Source organism: Emydura macquarii, unplaced genomic scaffold (genome assembly GCF_026122565.2).
Source record: "Emydura macquarii macquarii isolate MOO-44397 ecotype Brisbane River unplaced genomic scaffold, CSIRO-AGI_Emac_v2 contig_3305, whole genome shotgun sequence".
Classification (NCBI taxonomy): Eukaryota; Metazoa; Chordata; order Testudines; family Chelidae; genus Emydura; species Emydura macquarii.
The window spans coordinates 7,291,625-7,314,980 of record NW_027133442.1 but is presented as its reverse complement, the minus strand read 5'-3'; the positions used below and the strand labels follow the sequence as shown (position 1 = coordinate 7,314,980).

The 23,356-nt window shown below is 45.1% G+C and overlaps 1 pseudogene; it reads right to left on the bottom strand.

Moving 5' to 3' along the window:
* Positions 1-221: 221 nt before the first annotated feature.
* LOC137143223 (zinc finger protein 135-like) lies at positions 222-17,357 on the bottom strand (annotated as a pseudogene).
* Positions 17,358-23,356: the final 5,999 nt, after the last annotated feature.

The following is a 23,356-nucleotide window of genomic DNA, read 5'->3' as shown; positions in this document are numbered from 1 at the left end:
GCAGTGAGCAAATAGCCTGGGAGAAACCAGGGCCTCCAAAGCACAGGTCTGACTCCAATCATCTGTGTCCCAGCTGCAGCCCACAGTGCCCACAATGGGATGTTTAGGTGGCTCTTGGGTTAATTGCTCCTATACTCATGGCCACACAAACTATTTTAACAAATTGAGCATTTAATCTAGTGTCTGCTTAGTGAAGAAGTGGGAGTATTTCAGAGTAGGAGCAGGTTTCTCTCTTGTATGGGCTTTGGGAAAAGGGAGAAGTGAGAGATTGAAGAGGTCCCCCCATCATACATAAGGATGAGAAGTCTTTATTCTGGGTGGGTCCGCTGCTGTGTAGTAAGGTGTGAGGACCGAGCAAAGCGCTTTCCACACTGAGTGCAGGAAAATGGTTGCTATCCAGAATGGATTCTCTGATGTTGACAAAGAGCTGATGATCGAGCAAAGCGCTTCCCGCACAAAGTGCAGGAGTATGGTCGCTCTCCTGAATGGATTTTCTGGTGGTTGATAAGTCCTGATAATTGGGTGATATAGGGTTTCTCCCCAGTGTGGATTCTCTGGTGTCTAGTGAGACGTGCTAGATAGACGAAGCCTTTCCCACACAGCAAAGCAATAGAGTTCTCCAGTGTGGACTCTCTGATGTCTAATGAGACTTTCTGGACGACTGCATTTTTTTCCACACTTAGCACAGTTATGGGATCTCCCTGTACTATGGATAACTTGGTGTCGCCGAGACTTTGAAGGAGACTGAATCTTTTCCTACACACAGCACAGCAATGTGGCTGTTCTTCAGTGTGGATTCTCTGGTGTCTAATGAGAAGTTCTCGGAGGCAGAATTTTTTCCCACACTCATGGCACAGGAAGGGTCTCTCTCCACTGTGGGTTTTCTGGTGTCTAGTAAGATTTGAAGTAAGTTTGAAGCCTTTCCCACACTGGTCACAGCGATGGGGTCTCTTTTCTGAGTGGATTCTCTGGTGATTACGACATGTTGATGGATCCATAAATTGCTTTCCACACTGAGTGCAGGCATAGGGTCTCTCTCCTGAGTGCGTTCTCTTGTGGATAGTAAGAGCTGATATATAGAAGAATCTTTTTCCGCACTCAGCACATTGATAGGGCCTCTAACATATGTATTCTCTGGTGGCAGTGAGGAGTGATGATCGGTTGAATATCTTCCCGCACCCAGCACAGTGATAGGGCCTCTCTCCTGTATGTATGCTCTGGTGGGCAATTAAGAGTGATGATCAGTTGAATATCTTCCCACACTCAGCACAGGGATGGGCTCTCTGCTTTCTGTGGTTTTTCCCATGTGCTCTGAGCTCCTTCTTTCTCCTAAAGCTCTCCCCACACTCTCTACAGTGATATAGATTCTGTCCCCTATAAACCCTCTTTGGTGGTTTCTCAGGCATCCCAGCACCTTGAATCCTTCGCTGCACAAATGGCAGGTGTACGGTCTCTTTCTGGGCTCAGCTTGTCCATCTGCTGGAGGCTTTAGATGTGGCCTGGATCTCCTCTGAACGACTCTTGTGGCTCCTGGCTCTTTCCTGGTCAGGTTCTTCCTCTGCCTTGGTGGCCTGCACTGCCTCTTGTGGTGTCTTCCCTGCTCAGATTTCTGGGAATGACTCTCCCCTGATGTCCCTGGAAAAGACCTGGGTGTCTCCAGGTTGCCAGGCCCTTCCTGAGGAGTTTGTCCCTCAACTCTGTTCAGGGTCCTGGCCCGTTTGGCTGGGAAGAGAATCCAGATGTTATTCTCTGTGCTGCTGACAAAGGGAAACCATTATTCCTAGCAAGGGGATGTACCTGAGGCAGCCCCATGCTCCTCCCCTCAAAGCAGGCCTGGTCCTCAGCGCTTGAGTGCAAGAGACCCAAGTCCCAGGAACCCCAGTGTTGGTGGAGGAGAAGGTCAATGTCCCTTAGGCCTGGCTAACAGTCCCCCAAATCTATGAACATGAGAATCAGTCCTCATGAGTCTCTCCCTGCTCTGAGGCCCATCTCAGTGGGGAGAATAGCATCACTAGAGACCCAGCACTGACATCACCCTCCAAAGGGACACACATGGAACACTCGCACTGTGACAGGATCCAAATGGCTCCATGTTCTAAGGAAGAAGCGATGGGGGGAATTTAGGGGAATCTGTGTAAAGGAAGAGATCGGGTTTCTAGGGGGATGTTAGGGTGAGGAGGAAAAGCGGAGCTGTCTGTACTTCAATCCCCATTGTAATGCTCTGTGAGGGGAGAGTTTGCTGCTAAGGGATGATTCCTGAAATGAGCTCTCCGGCTCCCATTGCTGGAAAAGCCAGAGCTGGTTCCCTACCTGCTCCAGGGATAGAGCTTTGTATGAGGAAGAAGCCCAAGAAGCTTTCAATGGCTGACCAATCCCAGGTCTCTTCTGTATTTGGAAAATCTGCACCAAGACAAAAGGTCATTGGATGACTGCACAAGGACTGAATAAATATCACTGAGAGAAAGAAGTCCTTTCCCCAACACCATAAATTGTGCACAGGGGAGGTTATTTGGAGCTTGATTTTTAATTTGTACAGTGGTAGCACAACTGTTTTCATGGTTCCATAGCAACAGGCACTGCACAAACCACAGATGTCCTGATGTTTAAGAGTTTATGTACAAAATACTCAAAGGGTGGGAGAGGAACCTGAGGCAAAGGAATAACTTGCTGTTTAAATAACTTGGCCCATAAATTGACCCTAATTGTCAGTTTAATTGTAAAATCTGTGAGAAAGTTTAGACAATGTTACGATAATCTGTCAATGGGAAATGGTGCAAAATATAAACATAAAGAATGAATTAGTCCAAAAAAATATGGCCTACTAATATAATTCAAGAACTGTGTTAAAATTATGCCAGGTAAACAAGAAAAGTACAGAACTGGAAATTAATGAACCGAAATGAATGTGTCAGAAATTAGGCCTATTTGGAAGAAAGAACAATGAGGTATTGCTATTTTGCCCATTACATCCCTTTGAGGCTTTTCAAAAGAAATCACTTTTGGGAGGAAATAAAGAAAGGGAACTGGATGCAACATGTGCTGCCTGAAAGTAGCAGCAACCGCAGCTGTGTGCTAACAACTGCTGCAGCGAGCGATACCATCATCCTGCCAACCTTAGCCTCTTTTGGGACTTCAGATCTTCTTCAGCCTAGCCTTAGGAAATGTCCTAACAAGACCAGACCAGAGAGGGAGAGACTGAGCATACTGCCATCTTTACAAGTCCTGGCTAATTCCCCCAAATCATCTGGAATGTGAGACTTTGTCCCCATTCCCTCCAATGCTCATGTGTTCTTTTGGTTCCCCACATTATTTCTTCTCTTTCCTATTCTTTTCCCTTTGCCTTCTATTGAATAAGAGTCTAGCTTAGCTGGCCAAAACTGTCATAGTTTGTAACATTACTGTAAGCCTGTGATCAAGGAGGCAGCCAAAAGCACTGCCCAAAACAGCCCAGCGGTGGTACATTTGCCAGGTAGGTCGCCAACTGGTTGATCTCGCCATGTGCCATGACTGTATTTCTCCAGCCATAAGTCTGCAAGTAAGAGAGAGAAGCTGCATATTCTTTCTTTGCTGTTCTTTTCTATTCCCTCTTGTGTGGGTTTGTCTTCTAAGAAACAGGATTGGACTTTAACAACATCAACAGCAGCTCCAGCCAATTTCAACTAATTACTTCTTTTTTCCCCAAAAGGACAGGTATTACCATTTTTCATGCCATCTAAAAGACTTTCAAACAGTCTTTCTGTCTAAAGACACACTCCAGCTAAAGGGAAAGGAAATAAGGAATGTTGTTAAAATACATCTTACACAGTATGCCTTAACTATTTTTCCTTATTTTTCTGTATCTTTAATAAAAGGTTGGAAAGAATTTTTAATGATGTTTTCCATGATACTAAGCAAGTTAAAGTCTCTGTATTCCAAACCCCAAACCTTATTTAACACTCTTTAATATTGGACATGACTCCTTCGTCTTTTTGGACCAATATATTCTGTATGAATTAATACAACATTGTCCAAGGTCAGCCAGCAGGTCAGTGACAGGGCAGCGAATAGAGTCCAGGTCTCCTGACACCCAGAAGATGAAGTTGCCTCATAACAAGTCCTAGAAACTAAGAAGGAAATCCCTTATTAATGTAAACTGAGAGCCCAAAAACACAATGGAACGATTCTGGGTCCCTACAAAACTGGGCCTGAACTAGAGGAGAGATTTCCAAGTGCTGCCTGGCCAATGACTCACACAGCCAGGGAGGGGTTACAAACACTTTGGTGGACAGGATTAGAGTTCAAAATGATCATAACATTTGGAGAATTATTCTGAAATCAACAATATGAAATTTCAGAAACACAAGTACAAAGTACTTTGCTTAGGAAGGAAAAATCAAATGCACAACTAGAAAATGGGGAATAAATGGCTAGGCAGTTGTACTGCAGAAAAGAATCTGGGAGTTATAGTAGATCACAAACTGAATGAGAGCCAACAAAATGTGATACTGTTGCCAAAAAAAACCCCAACCCCTCCTAAAAACATTTTGGGATGTTTTAACAGGAGTGCCGTATGCAAGACACGGGAGATAATCTTTCCTTTCTACTCAGCACTGGTGAACGCCTCAGCCGGAGTCCAGGATCCAGTTTGAGGCACCATAATTCAGGAAAGATATGGCCAAATTGGAGAGATTCCCGAGGATAACAACTAAAATGATAAAAGGTTTAGAAAATCTGATTTTTTTGAAAAGGTTAAAATCCAGGGCAATCTCAACCCAACAGTTTAGTTTTGAGAAAAGAAGACAGAAGGGGGACCTGATATCAATTTTCAAATATGTTAAGGGCTGTTTTTAAGAAGATAGAGATCAACTCTCCATATCCACTGGAGGTAGGACAAGAAATAATGGGCCTAATCTGCAGCAAGAGAGATTTGGGTTAGATATTAGAAAAAACTTTCTAAGTATAAACGTAGTTAACTCCTAGAATAAGTTCCAAACAAGGATATGGAATCCCTATCATGGGAAGTGTTTCAAAACAGGGTGGATAAACATCTGCTAGGTTTACTTGGTTCTTTCTCAGCTTACTAGGTTAGACTTGATGGCCTCCAAAGGTCCCTTCCAGCCCTACATATATGATCCTATCAAGCAAAAGAGGCATTAAACATCTCAGCATTCTGGATGTCATCTGCCATTAACTCTCCTTCTCTGCTAATTGGACTTACACTTTCCTTTATCTTTCTCTCGCTCCAAATGTATTTACAGAACCTCTTCTAATTGCCTTGTACGTCCCATACTAGGTGTCATTTATTTTGTGCCTTAACCTTTCTGATAAACCAAGCAGGAGAATCCCACACAAAAATTTCTGCATCCAGCCCAATAACTCATGCTCAAGCTTATTCATGGTATTCACTTTGAAGGCCAGGAGGGACCATTACATATAGTGCCCATCTTCAAGAAAGGGAGGAAAGAGGAACCGGGGAACTACAGACGGATCAGCCTCACCTCAATCCCTGGAAAAATCATGGAGCAGGTCCTCAAGGAATCAATTTTAAGGCACTTGGAAGAGAGGAAGGTGATCAGGAACAGTCAACATGGATTCACCAAGGGAAAGTCATGCCTGACCAATCTGATTGCTTTCTATGAAGAGGTGACTGGCTATGTGGATGTAGGGAAAGCGGTGGACGTGATATACCTTGACTTTAGCAAAGCTTTTGATACTGTCTCTCACAGTATTTTTATCAGCAAGTTAAGGAAGTATGGGTTGGATGAATGGACTATAAAATGGATAGAGAACTGGCTAGAGCATAGGGCTCAACGAGTAGTGATCAATGGCTCCATGTCTAGCTGGCAGCCGGTCACAAGTGGAGTGCCCCAGGGGTTGGTCCTGGGGCCGGTTTTGTTCAACATCTTCATCAATGATCTGGAGGATGGGGTAGATTGCACCCTCAGCAAGTTTGCCGATGACAGTAAGCTAGGGGGAGTGGTAGATACCCTCGAAGGTAGGGATAGGATACAGAAGGACCTAAACAAACTGGAGGATTGGGCCAAAAGAAATCTGATGAGGTTCAACAAGGACAAGTGCAGAGTCCTGCACCTAGGATGGAAGAATCCCATGCACAGCTACAGACTGGGGACCGACGAGCTAGGCAGCAGTTCTGCAGAAAAGGACCTGGGGGTAACAGTGGATAAGAAGCTGGCTATGAGTCAGCAGTGTGCCCTGGTTGACAAGAAGGCTAACAGCATATTGGGCTGCATTAGTAGGAGCATTGCCAGCAGATCACGGGATGTGATCATTCCCCTCTATTTGGCATTGGTGAGGCCGCATTTGGAGTATTGTGTCCAGTTTTGGGCCCCCCACTACAACAAGGATGTGGAGAAGTTGGAGACAGTCCAGCGGAGGGCAACAAAAATGATTAGGGGGCTGGAGCACAAGACTTATGAGGAGAGGCTGAAGGAACTAGGCTTGTTCAGTCTACAGAAGAGAAGAATGAGGAGGGATTTCATAGCAGCCTTTAACTACCTGAAAGGGGGTTCCATGGAGGATGGAGCTAGGCTGTTCTCAGTGGTGGCAGATGACAGAACTAGGAACAATGGTCTCAAGTTGCAGGGGGGGAGGTCTAGGTTGGACATTAGGAAAAAGTTTTTCATTAGGAGGGTGGTGAAGCACTGGAATGGATTACCTAGGGAGATGGTGGAATCTCCATCTTTAGAGGTTTTTAAGCTGAAGCTTGACAAAACCCTTGCTGTGATTATTTAGCTGAGGTTAGTCCTGCTCTGAGCAGGGAGTTGGACTAGATGACCTCCTGAGGTCCCTTCCAACTCTATGGTTCTATGATAAGCTAGTCTGACCTCTGTATATCATAGACCATTAATTTTACCCAATTACCCTTATACTGAACCCAACATTTGTGTTTGATGAAAGCATCTTCCAAAAAGACATCCAGCCAGGATTCAAATACATAAAGAGATGAAGAACGTACCACTGCCCTTAGGACTTTGTTATAATAGTTGATCACACTCATTGTTAAAAATTGATGCCTTAATTTGAATTTGTTTGTTTTTAATTTTCTGCTATTTATTCTTGTTATACAATTCTCTGTTAGTTTAAAGACCCCTTGAGTACTCAGCATTTTCTCCTCGTGAAGCTACATAAACACTGTAATCAAGTCAATTCTTGTTCTCTTTGATAAGGCAAATAGTGTGATATCTTTGAGGCCTGGTCTACACTACGAAAGTAGGTCAACGGAATGCAGCTTCCATCGACCACATAATGTATGCGACTCCACTAGAAGGTCCGTTCCGTCAACCTAAATCGTGGGAAAGTTCAACTTAATAAAACCATCTGTGCAAGAGTATAGCACTGAAGTCAAATTGTACAGGTTTAATGAGCGGCAGCATAGGTGAAGAGTTGCATAAATTGACATAACTGGCCTCCAGGAGCTATCTCACAATGCGTTGCTGTGACCGTTCTGGACATTCGCACTCTGCTGCACCACGGCCATGTATACAAGAAACAGCCCCTCCGCTCAAGCCCTGGGAAATTTTGAATTCCCATTTCCTGTTTGGTCAGCGTGGTGAGAGCTTGGCAGCAGAACTAATCATGGTGACTGCATGCCCCAAACGCGCTCCAGCCTGGAGTTGACCTGAGGTCTTGGATCTCATTGGTTTGTGGGGTGGTCAGCTCTGAGCCAGCAAAAGAAATTTAGATATCTACAAGAAGATATTGTGTGGCATGTTGGAGAAGGGGCACAAAAGGGACGTGCAGCAGTGCTGCATTAAAATCAAAGAGCTGAGGCAGGGTATCAGAAAACTATGGAGGCAAACAATTGTTCTGGCTCATCACCAAAGACATGCTGCTTTTATGAGGAGCTGCATGTGATTTTCAACAGTGATCTCACCACTATACCACCATGCAGCATAAAAACCTCAGGGAAATCCAGCATGAATGAGGATGACTCTGAGGAGGAGGAGGAGAACAGAAGGCAGGCGAGTGGGGTATCCCTTCTCCCTGAAAGCCAGGAGCTGTTTGTTACCCCAGAGCAGCCCAGCTGGACGCAGGAAAGCGTGAGACTGACCAAGATGCCGGGGAAGGTACATCTGGCGAGTATGTACTGCAAATCTCAATTCTGTGGTTATGTCCCCAGTCCAGCTTCTTGTTACAGCGAAAAAAATACTGTGTGTGGTGGTGGGGACGGGCTTCCTCGTTGTTGGTCCACTTAAGCATCGGGTTCCCCCCGGAAAAGAATATTTATGTGCACAGAGATGCTTTGAGAATCTTCCATGGATATCTCCAGGAAACTTTCATGTAGGTACTCTGCAATCCTTTGCAGAAGGTTTCTTGGAAGGGCAGCCTTATTTCTTCCACCGTGATAGGACACTTTCCCCGCCACTCTATTATTAATTGTGCAGGCAGCATCGCATAACACAGCATAGCAGCATAAGTGCCAGGCCTGTATGCAGATGCTTGCAGCAAATCCTCCCTTTTGGCCTGTGTTACCCTCAGGAGACTGGTATCACTCATGGTCACCTAGGGAAGATGGCGCAAGTTTACAGTACCCACCCAATACACTTGTGTCTATTATTCCCCTGCCATGGGTGGTTTCTTGTGTCTTTAAACCGCAAATTCCTAGAGAGGACATGGTTGTTATGGGTCTTAGGGATCCAGAAACAGGTGCCCACATATATTTTCTCCAGGGACACTTCATCCCTATCCACCCCATACCCTTTGGACCACCTCTTCCAAAATGATTTTTGGGAAGGTAAGGGGAGCCCAACCATTCTGCTGCTTGGGGAAGTGTGGATTTGTGCAGCACGTGATACAGAGATTTCCCTAAAATGGATGCACCGGCCCCTTACTTATCATGGCTGGAATGGTGCTCCAACCCATGCAATAGGTAGAGACTGGTATGTGGGTCTAATGTTCCCTTGGGGAGTTCTTTTTACATTGTAACATTGCTTTTTGTCCATGGGACCATAACAATGGATACCTTGTGCTTTGCTTGCCCTTCAGTGGACAGCGTGGCCTTCAGTGCAGCCTCTACTACTCCTGCTGAGAATATTAGATTCACAGATTAGAAGGCCAAAAAAAACCCCAAACTCTAGACGACATGTGTCATGCTGGTTAGATTGGGGGGGAATATTTGTCATATTGATTAACATGTGTGTCTAAATCATAAATATTTGCGTAAGATATGCCATGTCAGGTACTGTTAGAAAGGTTGTAATATGCTAAGTCAGATGATAATACTTATGTTCATGTGTGATATGTGAAATGGAAGTTAGATATATTTGATATACCTGTATTTCAAATTGGGCTGCCTGGGCAACATCTCAAACAGGATGGCTGCAGAACAATGGCCTGCTTAATGGCCCATTAAGACATTCCCAGGTGCAAGGGGCCCTGAGGGAGAAGCCAGCATCACCAATGAGTCATCAGAACCTGCTCATGTGACTCTGGACTCCATTTTGATTCCTGTGAAATTCCACTGACAGCACACCTGAAGAGTCACCAGGATTGGCCCATGTGACTCTGGACTCCATTTTAGCTCCTGTAAGTTTTCACAGGCCACATGGCCAAAGACAGCGGGTATATAAGATCAAGCCAGAGGAACCATTTTGCCTTTGTTCCTGTTCAGTTACTGACATAAACCTGCCTCTGGATCAATTCACTTGCAACTGAACCGAAGGACTAAGGCCCATCCAGGTACTGGATGTGTACCAGAGGGACTATACAAGCCTGCAACTCCACATTTCTTCCAGAAACCTGATGTATATGGACTTTCAATCATTTGTACGTATCTGATTTGCTTTGACCCTTTAACATTTCTCTCATGATTTCTTTCTTTCTTATTACAATAAACCTTTAATGTTAGTTACTAAAGGATTGGCTGGCATCGTGGTATTTTAGATAAGATCCAAACTCATATGGAACTGGTGCTGTGGCTGACCCCTTGGGGTCAGAGGGAACCTTTGTAGTAAAGAGCATAGAGTTTAAACAACTGGTCTCTTTACTGGACCTAGTCCTGATTTGGGAGTCTGGAGCTGAAATGCAGTAAAGGGGGCTGTGTGTATTTGTATACTGGCTTCTGTGGGGATTCAGAAGTGCAGTTTGTGGCTGGTTGGGAAGTCTGGCTTCAGTGTCACCCACCAGTGCTGGGAGAATCTGCTCTCCGTTTACAGACTGCCCTGACCTTGGCATTTTCAGGTGGCTGCCCTGGGCATGGATGGGTCACAACATGTTCACTGAGATAATGAATGCCTTCGCAGCTGTTGACACAGAGCTAAGAGCCTGGAGGATTTCATTATCAGAGAAACTGAACATGGACATGGAAAACAGGAAAGCAGCCCAGGAGTATGAGTGTGCAACGCAGGATGAGATGCTGCGTATAATGAGGGAACAGTCAGACATGTTGAGGCGTCTGGTCGAGCTTCAGGAAGAGCAGCGGCAGGATAAGCTCCCTCTGCAGCCCCTCCAAAACTCTCAGCTAATACACTCTTTCCTAGCCCCCACCCCCAAGCAGTTTAGGAGGAGATTGAGCAGGGTACAATACGTGCTCCACTCGACACCGGCTGAGGGGAGCAGAAAGAGGCACCGGCCTTTTTAAGAACTGGAAATGTGTGTTTGCTGTCTGCACAATGAGTTTGGTAAGTTCGGCATGTGAAGGTCGATTGAAATGAAATCGACTTCACTCCACAGTGTAGACATACCGAGTCTCTCATTGCAAGGCTTTTCTCCTGTCCATGAAATATACTGTGGCTCTTCTCTGCACTCTCTCCTAATTTTTCATCCTCCTTTTTGAAATATGTGCGTCAGAAATGGATGCAACTACAGCTAGAACAGATCTTTTCAAAAGAGATATTTCATCTTAACTGTACGTAATGGAGAATCACCCATGTCTGTAGCTGAATTTTTCTGATAACTAATTCCCTACTCCGTTAAAAGTATGCACCTTATTTCAGAAAGCACTAATGGCTTTGTGGACTGTTTTGGAGTGTATAATCCCTACTCTAGCTGAGGAGGAGTTAAATAGAGCCTAAGAGCTCTATTAGCCCCAACCTTATTATACCTGGAAGGTGTCGTATGACTCTGGGAGGATTTAAAAGGTCAGAGTTCAGTTCAGTTGGAGAAAGGAGGAGATGAAGGGTACAGGTGGTCTGCGAGAAGGGCCAGATAGGAGATATGCAGGAGAACTGTGGTGATGCTACAAGAGTGGAATTAGCTCTTATGGTGGGTCCGGTAAAAGGAGCTGATGTTTTATAGAAGAGAAGCAAACAGGAAACTACCTAAAATGGACTAAAAGCTCAAGCCCAAAACGGGTGGAAGATACTTAGTTTCTATCTTCATCTGATTTTCGGTTTTGGAGAGGGACTCCACTGTTCTTGAAAGAGACTGAAACCCAGGAGGGGCAGAAGATATGTGGATTACCATTATTTCATCAGACACAATTTTTATGAGACAATGATATCCTGGAAAGGATGGAATTCTAGAGTGATAGAATCAGAAGACCCAGTCATCACCATACCAGAACACAAAGATCCTGAGGAAGAAAACAAGGCAGAAGTGCTGAAATTCCAATTCACACCAAAAGGGGGATCTGTGTGATGGTGAGTCAATGACAAGGTCCCAACTTGATTTTCAGAATGTGAGTGAGCAGCATTCTCTGGAAACCAGAATCCTTTCATATGTCTCTTGTGAGGGATCCCAAACAAATCACTTTTCACTTTGACAAAAATATATCAGGATTTCAGGTGCTTTCAAGTTACTCATTCGTTTCCTGACCATCACTTTAATTCCTTCCTCACCTGGGTGGACGCCACGCAGAATATCCCCATCTTCATCATCCTTGGGACCCTGGACACACAGCTCTTCCCCTCGCTCTATGTTGGAGATCACCACTGGCTTGGGGGTTTGGATACCTGTTTAGAGAAAAGCATCATTGCTGATTAGATCTAAACTAAGCACTTCTAGCCACAGCACTGCTGCCCTTTGCGCAGCATCACATGCAATGTTTGTGCCAATGTTTTTGATGGAAACATAGATTGCGGCTTATCGTCAATTCTGCCTGTGCCGGGCAGTGGCTGGATATTGAGTTGCAAACAACCTGGCATCTGTGGCATGACGGAGCTGGAGAGGAATGTGGTGTCTGAAGGTTGGGGGGGAACAAATGTTGCACATGGTAGATAGCTCTCCTTGGCCTAGGAGTGTAACTACTACAGCCCAGCCCAGCCCTATCCTCCCCTCCAATGGTATGTCTATACAGCAATTAAACAACTGAGACTGGACTTCATCAGATGACTTAAATTGCTGTGTGGATATTTGGGGGGAGAGTCCCAGAGCTCCAGTGCGAGCCTCAACGTCTACACTGCAATTTTTAGCCCTGCAGCCCAAGCCTGACAAGCCTGAATCAGCTGACCCAGGCAAGCCATGGCCAAACTGTGCGTCTTTTATTCCAGTGTAGATGAACACGGTGTGCCTTTCACCTTAACTGTGGTGTTGGCTGGCCTTTCATTCTGTAGGCCTGCAGAACACGTGACCCTCTTCTGCTCATATGCTTTGTCTGGGGAACTACAAGTGCCAGAATTCTCTTGCATTAAAGAATGGAGCCCTAATGGCCATGGGTGGAAGTGTCTCCCCTTGTAGGTGTTCATTGTAGTTGTAGCAATATCAGTCCCAGGATATTAGAGAGACAAAGTTGGTGAGGTGAGTCAATATCTTTTATTGGAACAATTTCTATTGGTGAGAAAAACAAGCTTTTATTGGACAAATTTCTGTTTGTGAGAAAGACAAGCTTTCCTTTCCCAGACCTGAAGAAAAGCTCTGTGTGGCTTAAAAGCTTCTCTCTCTCATGAACAGAAAGTTGGTCCAAAATAATATATTATCTCACCCACCTTGTCTCCCCATGAAAGGACTGCTCTGCCCCATTAAACATGCCTCTATCCATCCACACCCACGCATGCCTCCTTCCAACCCAACACACACCTCTCAAGCTAACCATTCATATCAATACTTTATGTCAGTTACTGTGTCTCTGTGCAGCACCCAATGCACTTGGGCTCTGATCTCAGGGAAACAGCTCTTCACCTAAAGAGACCAGAGTCTGGTAATTTTCCCACATGACATGTCTGTAAAGTTGCCTTTGCTCCTCACCCAGCAGTGCCTACTCCGCTGGGGAGAAATACATCGCCACATCCTCAAACGTCACCAACATCTGAAAGGACAAACAACCCAACTCAGCATGGCAAAGTTTAGACACTGGTAGAGGAATAGTGGTTGCACGTGATACAGATACAGAGGGGTTCATGCAACTTGGTGAGCCTGGAAGGCTTGAAAGTTTATACCATTATTATGGGTGCAGGTTTGTGACACTGTGAAAAAGTAATGGACAGCTTTTTTCTGTGACTTTTCTTCTGTGTCTGTGACTCATCCCACCCCACAGTGGTGGCTCCAGTAGCTCCTGGGGCCTGACTCTCTGCTCTGGGTGTTGTAACCTGGTGCACAGAGTTGCACCGCCACTCAGGTTTCACCCTCCTGACACTCTGTCATGGTGGGGTAGGCAGGCCAAATGTAAGTGACTGGTGCTGTGACCTGGAGCACCAGGTCGCAGTCCCATTTATATTTAGATTGTCGCCTGACACACTGTCCCCATAGTGGAGGGCTGCATGAACCAAACCTGAGCAGCACTGCAAACCCATGTGACATGACGCAAGGCCCAGAGAAGGGCACCAGGCTCAGCCCCACAGGAGCCTGCTGGAGCCACTGCTGTGGGAAGAGTGTGGGGCACTGGGCTCAGCCCCACGGAACACAGAAGTTGCTAGAGCTGAACTGTGGGGTGAGTACAGGGCAGGTTTGTCTTCGTTCTCCAGTAGCTCCCACCAGTGGCTCGCCCTCTTTCTGGGCAGGAATTAGGGTTGTATTTTTGTAGCCTTCTAGGTCCCAGGATATTAGAGATAAGGTGGGGGGTAATATCTCTTACTGGACCAGCTTCTGTTGGTGAAAGAAATAAGCTCTTGAGCTACACAGAGCAGGGTCCAAGAGCCCAGGCCCCAGCCTGAGCTCGAATATCTACACCACAATTAAACACCCCCATAGCCTGAGCTCCAGGAGCCGGAGTTGGCTGGTACGGGCAGCTGCAGGTTTTTATTTGCAGTGTAGACATACTACATGCAGCGTAGACATATTTGCAGACATACCCTGACAGGCCCAGCTAGCGATCTATAGCTCAAGCAATAGCATCCAATGCTTTTAGCTCTGGAGGTTCTGATTGACGGGCAATAAAAGAAAGAATCCTTCATCATGAGGTACACAGCAATACAGCTCAAACTCCCACAGCACTTCCCATTGCCAGTGTGTTGAGATGACCCAAACTGGCTCCCGGTCTATTCAGGTAACAGTCTATTCACGGCACCAATAGCACAGGTCAGGGCCATAGGAACGGCCAGAACGGATCAGACCGTCCAGCCCAGTCTCCAGCACCGGAGGAGGTGTAGGGCGCCCTGCAGCTCTGCTATTACCTCCCTCAGGGAAGGGTCCTGCCTGACGACATTAGCCAGTGGCTGTCTCATGCCCTGGACCGGGAGGGGTTAAGTCTCTTGCTGCCTGAGGCGCGCACTCTGCTGGGCTCAGTTCTTTGTATAGACCGTCCCCGACAGAGCTACCCCGGAGCTGGCTGGGGGAGCGTCTCTCGGGTACAGCCGCGGATCGCCTCCGATGATCCCCTCGGCGCTGCGGCGGCTTTCTCCGGGCAGCGATTTCCTGCCTCTGCTGCTGTTTCTCTGCCTCCCCGGTGCCGCCTCTCGCCTCGACTCTCTGCGTCTCCCCGGCGCCTGCTCCCAGTCCTGGGTCCTGGGGCTGCAGCCTGCAGAGAGGGCTCGCTCCCGCACACACAGGCCGGGCTCGGGGGACCCACCCACCATCCGGGCCTGGCATGGGAAGGTCCCTTCTTGAAAATCCCCCTCTCTCAGCAATTACTGGGCGTCTCTAGGATGTGGAGGTCTCTGAGCTCTGTGGGTTTAACCCTTAATCAGCTCATTGGGGGAGCTAGTTGCAGACCCAGCTCCTCGGGGAGACGAGGTGAAGTCGGTTCCCATTCCTTATTCAAAGAACATTTTTAGGAATTCATCAGTGTGAGATGCCTTCTCATACATTTCACCATAATAAATGTGATGGCGTTTTAGAACAGTGTATATTAATTATTTAATAATTATGTATTCAAATCTGGAACAGGGATGTCAGCGGCTGTAAGTGACAAACTACTTCTCAGGGCGCCCTAAGTGTCAATATGGTGAGACAAGGATATGCCATTTCCCGCTGAAACGCCATGTATGGGCTCAACACTGCCAAATATCATACCCCAGTTTCTGCTTTATACCTGATTTGATAATAGTCATACCACATGCATGAACAAACCAACAGTCAGCCAAATTGTTGCATATCAAGATGTAATGTTTTCACATAAATTATATGGACAGTTATAATTTAAGAAGTCTATGGGACTTACCCTGCTTGGTTCTTAGACAAATTAAGAAATTTGACAAATTAAGAACAGGAACAAGGGCTAAATTTATCAGAACTTGTTTCATTATGTATAAATATTTTTAAAAAAGTTATTTGTGTCATGTCCTTTGCTTTGTGCACAACAAAAATTGTATGAAGAAACTACACAGACACAGTTACCCCCCAAATAACTATGTTTATTATCTATATACAAACATAGAAAACCTAACTTAATACACACTGTGCTCAGACTGGTTTCTGATGGCTTTTCAAACATAGATCACAGTAAGTACCATCAGTGGGCTCACAAACTACTTAAAGAGATACCACCCTATTTCCACACACTACAAATAGTTAAACCAGTCTTGAATGTTGTTGTGAGTGTTGCACAGTAGTAGTGTGGCTTGGTACACTTTACTCTTCAAGTTACTTGGAGAACTCTTCCTCTGTGCTGGAATATCTCCACTTCCTTTCCTTTTGAATTCCCCAATTCCATCACAGAAACACCAAATCTCAGTTTGATCAAGTTTCTGGAAACATAGAAAATGGTTTCCAGTGTTGTATGTCATCCTGACAACTTTGTACCTGTGATAATAGTACCTTCTCTTTAATAAATGCTAATGTTTATTCAAATAACTTTGATGTTCTCCGCTGAACTAATCAATATTTGAAACATTATTTTAAATATTAATCTTATATCCGAGTTAAATTGAAAAGAGATCAAGAAAGGGCAGACAAAGAGTTTATCTGTCCTAGGGGCATTTCTTTCTCTGAACAGAAAATGAACGTATTTGAAAAGATATAGTATTTTAATTTACACCCCAAATGCATTTTTATTCTCTCAATTTATTTTGTTATCATGCTCAGAAATCTCTGCTGGAAATAGCTGAGAGTCACTGTGACCCGTCCGTGCTCAGGGTAGCCACCTGATAATGCCAAGGTCAGGGCAGGCTGCAAAAGGATAGCAGATTCTCTCAGTGCTGGTGGGTGACACTGAAGTCTGGCTTCCCAACCAGCCACGAACTGCTTCTGATTTCCCCACACTGGTTATCAAGAAGCCAGTCCACAAATGCCCACAGCCCCCTTTACTGCATTCCAGTTCCTGGCTCCCACATCAGCACTAGGTCCAGTAAAGAGACTAGTTACTTAAACTCTATGCTCTTTACTAAAAAGGTTCCCTCTGACCTCAAGGCATCAGCCATAGTCCCAGTTCAATATAAGTTTGGATCTTACCTAAAAATATCACGCTGCCAGCCAATCCTTTAGTAACTAAAATTAAAGGTTTATTGTAAAAAGAAAGAAATAAACCATAAGAGAAATGTTAAAAGATTAGCGCAATGACATATGTACAAATGATTAAAAGTCCATATACATCAGGTTTCTGGAAGAAATGTGGAGTTGCAGGCTTATATAGTTCCCTCTAGTACACATCCAGTACCTGGATGGGTTTAAGTCCTTTAATTCAGTTGCACAATCCAGAGGTAGGTGTGTGTCTGCAGCTGGACAGGAACATAGACAAAATGGTTTCTGGGGTTTGATCTTATATACCCTTTGTCCCTGGCCATGAGGCCTGTAGAAACTTATAGGAACTAAAATGGAGTCCAGAGTCACATGGGCCAATCCTGGTAACTCCTCAAGTATGCCTTTAGTTTCTTCCTGGGCTCCTTGCATCCGTGAGTGTCTTAATGGGCCATCAAGCAGGCTATTGTTCTGCCGCCTCTCTGTCTGGTGTGTGTCCCAGCCAGCCCAAGTTGACATACAGAAATATCAAATACATTCATAACTTCCATTTCACATATAATACATGAATGTGAGTATATTTATCTTACTCAGCACGATATATCCCTTCTAACAATACCTGACATGATATATCTCACACGAATTATCATGATTCTGCCATACTGATGTCACACAAAATACTAAATGCCCTCTCCCCCCGCAGTCAAGCCCGCCTGTGTGACACCCCCAACGCGAGACTGGTGTAGAAAGGAGTAATCAGAGCTCCTGAATACACCTCAGGGGCCCCCCCTTAAACAGACAGCGTAACAGTCACATTTTAGAATTTTTCTGTGATTGGACTTAGCCTCAGGTATAATGAATGAGATACATGGGTCATCACTAGTGAGATGACATTTACATAAGTGATATATCTGTTGCATTTGTTCACTTTGACTCTGAAATTTTAAAATAAGCAAAAAAGGGCAACTAATTATTATAACACAAATGTTTTAAATAATTAAGTAATTCCTGCTTTTGTTGTTAGTCCTGATCACCAGTGACATCTATATTTACTCATTCCTAAGGGTTTGAATTATAAAACCCCATTTTATATAGAAGGGAGTTTTCTTCATGAATTAGTGCAGAGGATTCCTGTGTAATTTGGTGCTGTATGCCTCTCCATAAAAAGTTTTCATGGTCTGTAGTCTTGACATCACCAACTACTGCACCAAACACCCATGTGGAGGGGAAATGTTGGTAAAGGTGAATGTCCAGAGGAGTCAGAAAAGGGTTTCAGAGATGCATAGATTTTAAGGCCAGAAAGGACCCGTGAATCATCTATATCATCTGTGTAACACAGGCCATTAATTTATGATTAATTACCCCTTTATAGAGCCCAATAACTTGTGTTTGGCTAACGCATCTTCCAGAAAGGTGTCCTGGCAGGATTTGGAGACTTCAGGAGCTGGAGAATCCACCACTTCCCTTGGCAGTAGTCCCAATGGTTAATCACCCTCTGTGGGAACCTGGTGCCTTATTTCCAATATGAAGTCATCTTTCTGCAGCTTCCAGCCATCAGTTCCTGTTCTGCCTTTGTAGAATGAGCCTTTTAGGGGGCAGAAATTGGGTTTTCAGGAACTGATTCTGGATATAAATGTTTATTAGCCAGGGATGTGTAAGTCTACTTCATGTGGGAGCCATTTCAACAACACCCCCCCTCCCTCTGCCCCCCACATACTGGGGTATATTTATTTCCCAACCCCAGGTCAAATTGCCATAACTGCCACTTTGGAATGTCCCATTCTCCTCCTTCCCCTCCAGCACCCTCCCCACCATCCCCCATGGGATGGAAAACAATGAACTGCCACTCAGAGCTGGGGAGAGACCAGTCTCACCCTGAGGTGGGAGGCATAGAAAATTATCCCCATAAGAACATAAGAATGCCCATACTGTATCAGACTAATTATCCATCTAGACCAGTATCCTGTCTTCCCAAGTGATCCATCTCATCAGCCATTCCCAGCTTCTGGCAAATAGCAAACCCTGCCCATTGAAGGATCTATCCTCCGTGAACATATCTAGTTCTTTTTTGAACCCCATTATAGTCTTGGCCTTCACAACATCCTCTGGCAAGGAGTTCCATGAGTTCTTTGCAGTCTGCTTTAGACTTAACTCTCTTGAGTAATTTTGTATCATTTGCAAATTTTGCCACCTCACTGTTTACTCCGTTTTCCAGATCATTTATGAATAAGTTGAACAGCTCTGGACCCAGTATAGACCCCTGGGGGACACCACTATTTACCTCTCTCCATTCTGAAAATTGTCCAGACTCAGGATTTTTAATCCCCATATTGCAAAGAAGCCAATAATGTAACTGGAGGGGTTTTTCTTTTTAAATTCCTGACAGGAAAATAAAAATAAAATGGGCTCTCCAGTTACTTTATCACCACCATCCCGGCCACCAACAAGATGGTTCCATCTAATCACTTGACAGATCAGTTGTAGCTATAGGGGCCGGACCCAGTATGTGAGGTGTGAGACTGCTTACTGGGTCAGGCCCCGCTAGCTAATTAAGGGGAAAGAATGTCTACCTCCACCCAGTTTGTAAATCACACGGAGGTTTATGTATCTGAATGCCTGGCATGAGGCTGCAGTGTGCAAGCTCAGAGGCAGAAACATAGGCCACCCAGGGGAATTTTACTGCAAAAATGGAGGCGGTGCTGAGAAGTTTTAGGTGCCTGCATAGGCAGCTAAGTGGATGTTTTGTGAATCTCAGTGAAGCCTGATTCTGAGACTTAGGAGCATGAAGTGGTACCATTATTAGACACTGAAGTGCTTTTGTGAATTTAGCCCTCAGTGGCTCCATCTCCTCCCTCTGTCCAGGCCCAGTGACACTTTCTGCTCCTCCTAGACTTTTCCCTGCATATTAACTGATCAGCTCTCTGAACCTGGGGCTGCTAAGAAACAAAACAAAACAAAAGAGTCCAACAAGGGAAGGGCCCCTTTAAAGTAGCTCTGTCCCATGGCCAGAGCTATGCTAAAAGAGGCAGAGCTAGGGCCTGTACATGGAAATCAGGGCAGAAGCAGCCCTTGTGTAACGATCTTGAGGGTTCATTAGAGAATTGACTATTGAATGAATAAGGAAGAGAATTTGAATAACAGAGATGAGAGTGACTCCCAGGTGTGCAGCTGGGAGCAGCCATGTTAGATCTGATAGGGCACATCTCCCAATTCACACAACACTGTCCCATGCTAGAGAGCGTCTCTAAATCACAAGCTTCTACAAGCCTCTCTCTACACCTTGCTTGCTCTGTGTTTGCAGAGCCTGTTCTGTGGTGCGGAAGGGTCACAGGAAAGCCCTTCTGGGGCAGAAAAGCCTGGGACGTTCCCCTCACAGGAGCCCCCGGTGCTGAGCTGCCCCTGCACAAAGGCGCCCAACGCACCAAAGCAGGGTGTCTCTGAGTTGCTTCCCTCCCAGCACTGAGGGGCCTCGAAACAGCAGCTTCTGGGAGCGGGGTCAAGTGTGCCCCACTCCCCCGTTGATAGGGGTTTCCCCTCCCCACCCAAGCTGCTCCTGGTATCAATGGCCACCTGGTCCAGTGGAGACAGGACAGCCAGACCTGACTAACTCCCAGCCCTGCCATGCACTGAGGGGATTAAGATACCCCAGGCCAGGCTGCTCAGGGGTGCATCTCCCTCAGCCTCTGGTGAGAGTGAGGTAGAAGATCGCTCAACTGCCCTAACTGCCACTTTGGAAGACTCCACTCTCATGTGGGGGAGAAGGGGGTGTCCTTACACAATCTCAAGATTTGTCACTTTGGTAAAAAAATTCCCCTTTGCTAAGGGGAACGGAAAAAAATTTAAAGGCTCTGATTTTTCAGAAACCCCCAAACAAAAATTAACCAGGTGAAATTTCAGTCTTTGGCATTTTACCTCCCTCCCCCACCCGTCCCCTGAGTGAAATGGTTCATCCCCTCATCTGCAGGCTTTCATGCTGAGTCTGGGGATGTTTCCAATCATCCCCCACCCACCCACCCACAGGCGAGAATGGCCCTTCCCTCCCCAGGTCAGAGTGGCAGTTGGTTATTAGGGGTGGGGCAGGGTCGTGCAGAGTGTGACTGGCCCAGAGAAGAATGGTCTGGGCCTCTGTTGACTCCATCCCACAATACAAACCCAAGATGCACTTTGCCCTTCTGTAGCATTAACCTATGGGAGCAGCATCTGCAGGGGGTGATAGAGGCAAATGAGCTCAGGAGGATCAAGCAGCTCCTGAATTTCTAAGGTTCCCAGTGAATGTTTCCTGAGGGACCACAACAGACTGCCCCACCTCAGTCTCTGAGAGGTCTCTGTCCCCCTTATCCTGTGAGGCTCTCCCTACCTCAGCCCCCAAGAAGTCACTGCCCCCCTGTATCCCATGGGGCTGATCACCCTAAACGGGGATCTATGAGGTCAACCTATTTCTTTTCCTGCCCAACGTCACCATTTGTGGCCAGGCAGCCCTACCCCATCTTGGTGGAGAGGCACCACAGCCGAAGCTGCATGGGTAGAGGGGACTATACTCGGGATCAGGTTCTTAATAAACTATTCTGTCTGAGGAGTAAATAAAAAAGGCCATAATGATCCTGGAGCTCATGTTGATCATGCAGCAACTGTTACGTGAGCCCAGATAACACATGAGGAGAGTCTGTCTGCTTGGAAAATTGTCAAAGCTGATCAAGAGGAGGGATGGAGATGGCACTTAGGGGGTGGGAGTGGAGCAGAGGTTTAGGTTGTCTCCACTGAATTGCATGAGTAATTCAGCTTTCATTACAAAAGGTAAGTTTCTAGCCCTCATGGGAGCAGAGAAAAGCTTGAAAACATGGAACGAGTGCACCCCAAAATCTCAAAGAACAGTAGCAAGTAAAAACCTCCAACTTTTATTATTTAAAAAAAATTTCATGAGTTTTAACCATTTGGGGCTGACAATTAGTTCCCTAACATGTACCCTTGAGGCAGTTCTGCCTTAGTACAGCACAGATGGGAGAGAAAAAAACAATAACTCCTATCAGCTATTGGGGTTTGATAGTAAGTGAGTCAAGGTGTCAGATAACCAGACTTAACCAATTTATTGATTGGAAGTGAAGTCAGTTAAATTGTGACATTACCTGGGGACAATCTAGACTTTTGAACAGTTGTGTCCAGTCAGTGCTCAAACCTGGGGTGCCTTCTACACTGCTTTGCTGTGAAAGCAACCACATCTGATCTGCTCTCACACAACCTTCAGCATGTAAATTATTCCCAGCAATACTATATGAGTGCTATAGCCAGTCACTCGTGAATTACACTGCAAAGAAACACCAGCAAATTCCTAGTCGCAGGCCTTCTCCCAGAAATTTACATCTTGTATTGCCCAGTCCTTTCTTGGACAATACAAACTCATATAAAGTCCATTATTTTATTAATAGAAAATGATATGTACAAATCCTGTTATCTCAAAAGGAGTTTCCCAAATACTTCAATCCAAACACACTGGCTTAGATAAAACAATAAAAGAAGTTTATTAAATATAGAAAGAAGATTTTAAGTGATTACAAATAATGAGGCATAAAAGGAAGAATTGGTTACAAGCAAATAAAAGGTAAAACCACCACAAATATCTAAATTAACTAGCTAAAGAGATTCAAAGCAAAAGTCTCTCTCACCACATGCTGTAGTAGTCTTACTGGCTGGAATTCTTTCAGCTAGGACCTCTCCCCCAGTTCAGTGTTACTTTCCTTATCTTTCAAGTATTATTGATGCCATGAGCAGAGAGAGAGAGAGGGAGGAGTATTTTGGGGCATCTCTTCCCCTTCTTATAGTTCATGGTCTTGCACAAAATCATCTCCAGTTGAGTTTCAGGAGACATAAATTCTGTCTGGACAGAAACCTCAAGCGGTTCCTTTTTTAAATGCAGATTTCTCGCTCACATCCTTTTTTCTGCCAAAGAACGGCCACCTAACCAGGTGAGAGTCCATTTGATTTCACTGACACATGGCTGAGGTGTCAGTTTGCATTTTTTGTCTGTTAGGAATTATGGTCTGTGGGTATTCCACGGACGTGGGACATGTCGTAGTAACATCATACAGTAGAATCATATAACTTAACATACAATGTTGCCACATGTTTTAACAGGACAGTATTGTTCAGCAGATGATGAGTTTTCATATGATACCTTTCAAGGCATTCTTTGTACAAAATGTATCATAATCTTGTAAAGGGATGAACATAAGGGTACAGCTGGTCACAGTAATACAGAAAGGCCAGTACGTACCCAATTTGGACAACTGTCTTGCAGCAGTTGCATCTTCACTCTGTTCCAAACTATGAGCTCAATTTTATTCATATTTGTATTCTCCCCCTTTTGGAAGACAGAAAATTCCAGATTCCACAGTCTTTACATACCTTTTCTTATCTAGTTACACACACAAACAGTTTAGCTGGCAGTACACCAAAGCACACAAGTAGCATTAGGCCAAAGAAACAATTGCATTAACAGTACCTACGACATAGTACATATCTGGCAAACCTTAACAGAGCATACATCTTGTGTCTGACAGATTCCACATATACTATGAACAAAGGTTACAACAATTTAACTACTAGTAAATTTCCACAATGAAGATTAGTACGAGCACAAAATATTCCCACCGAC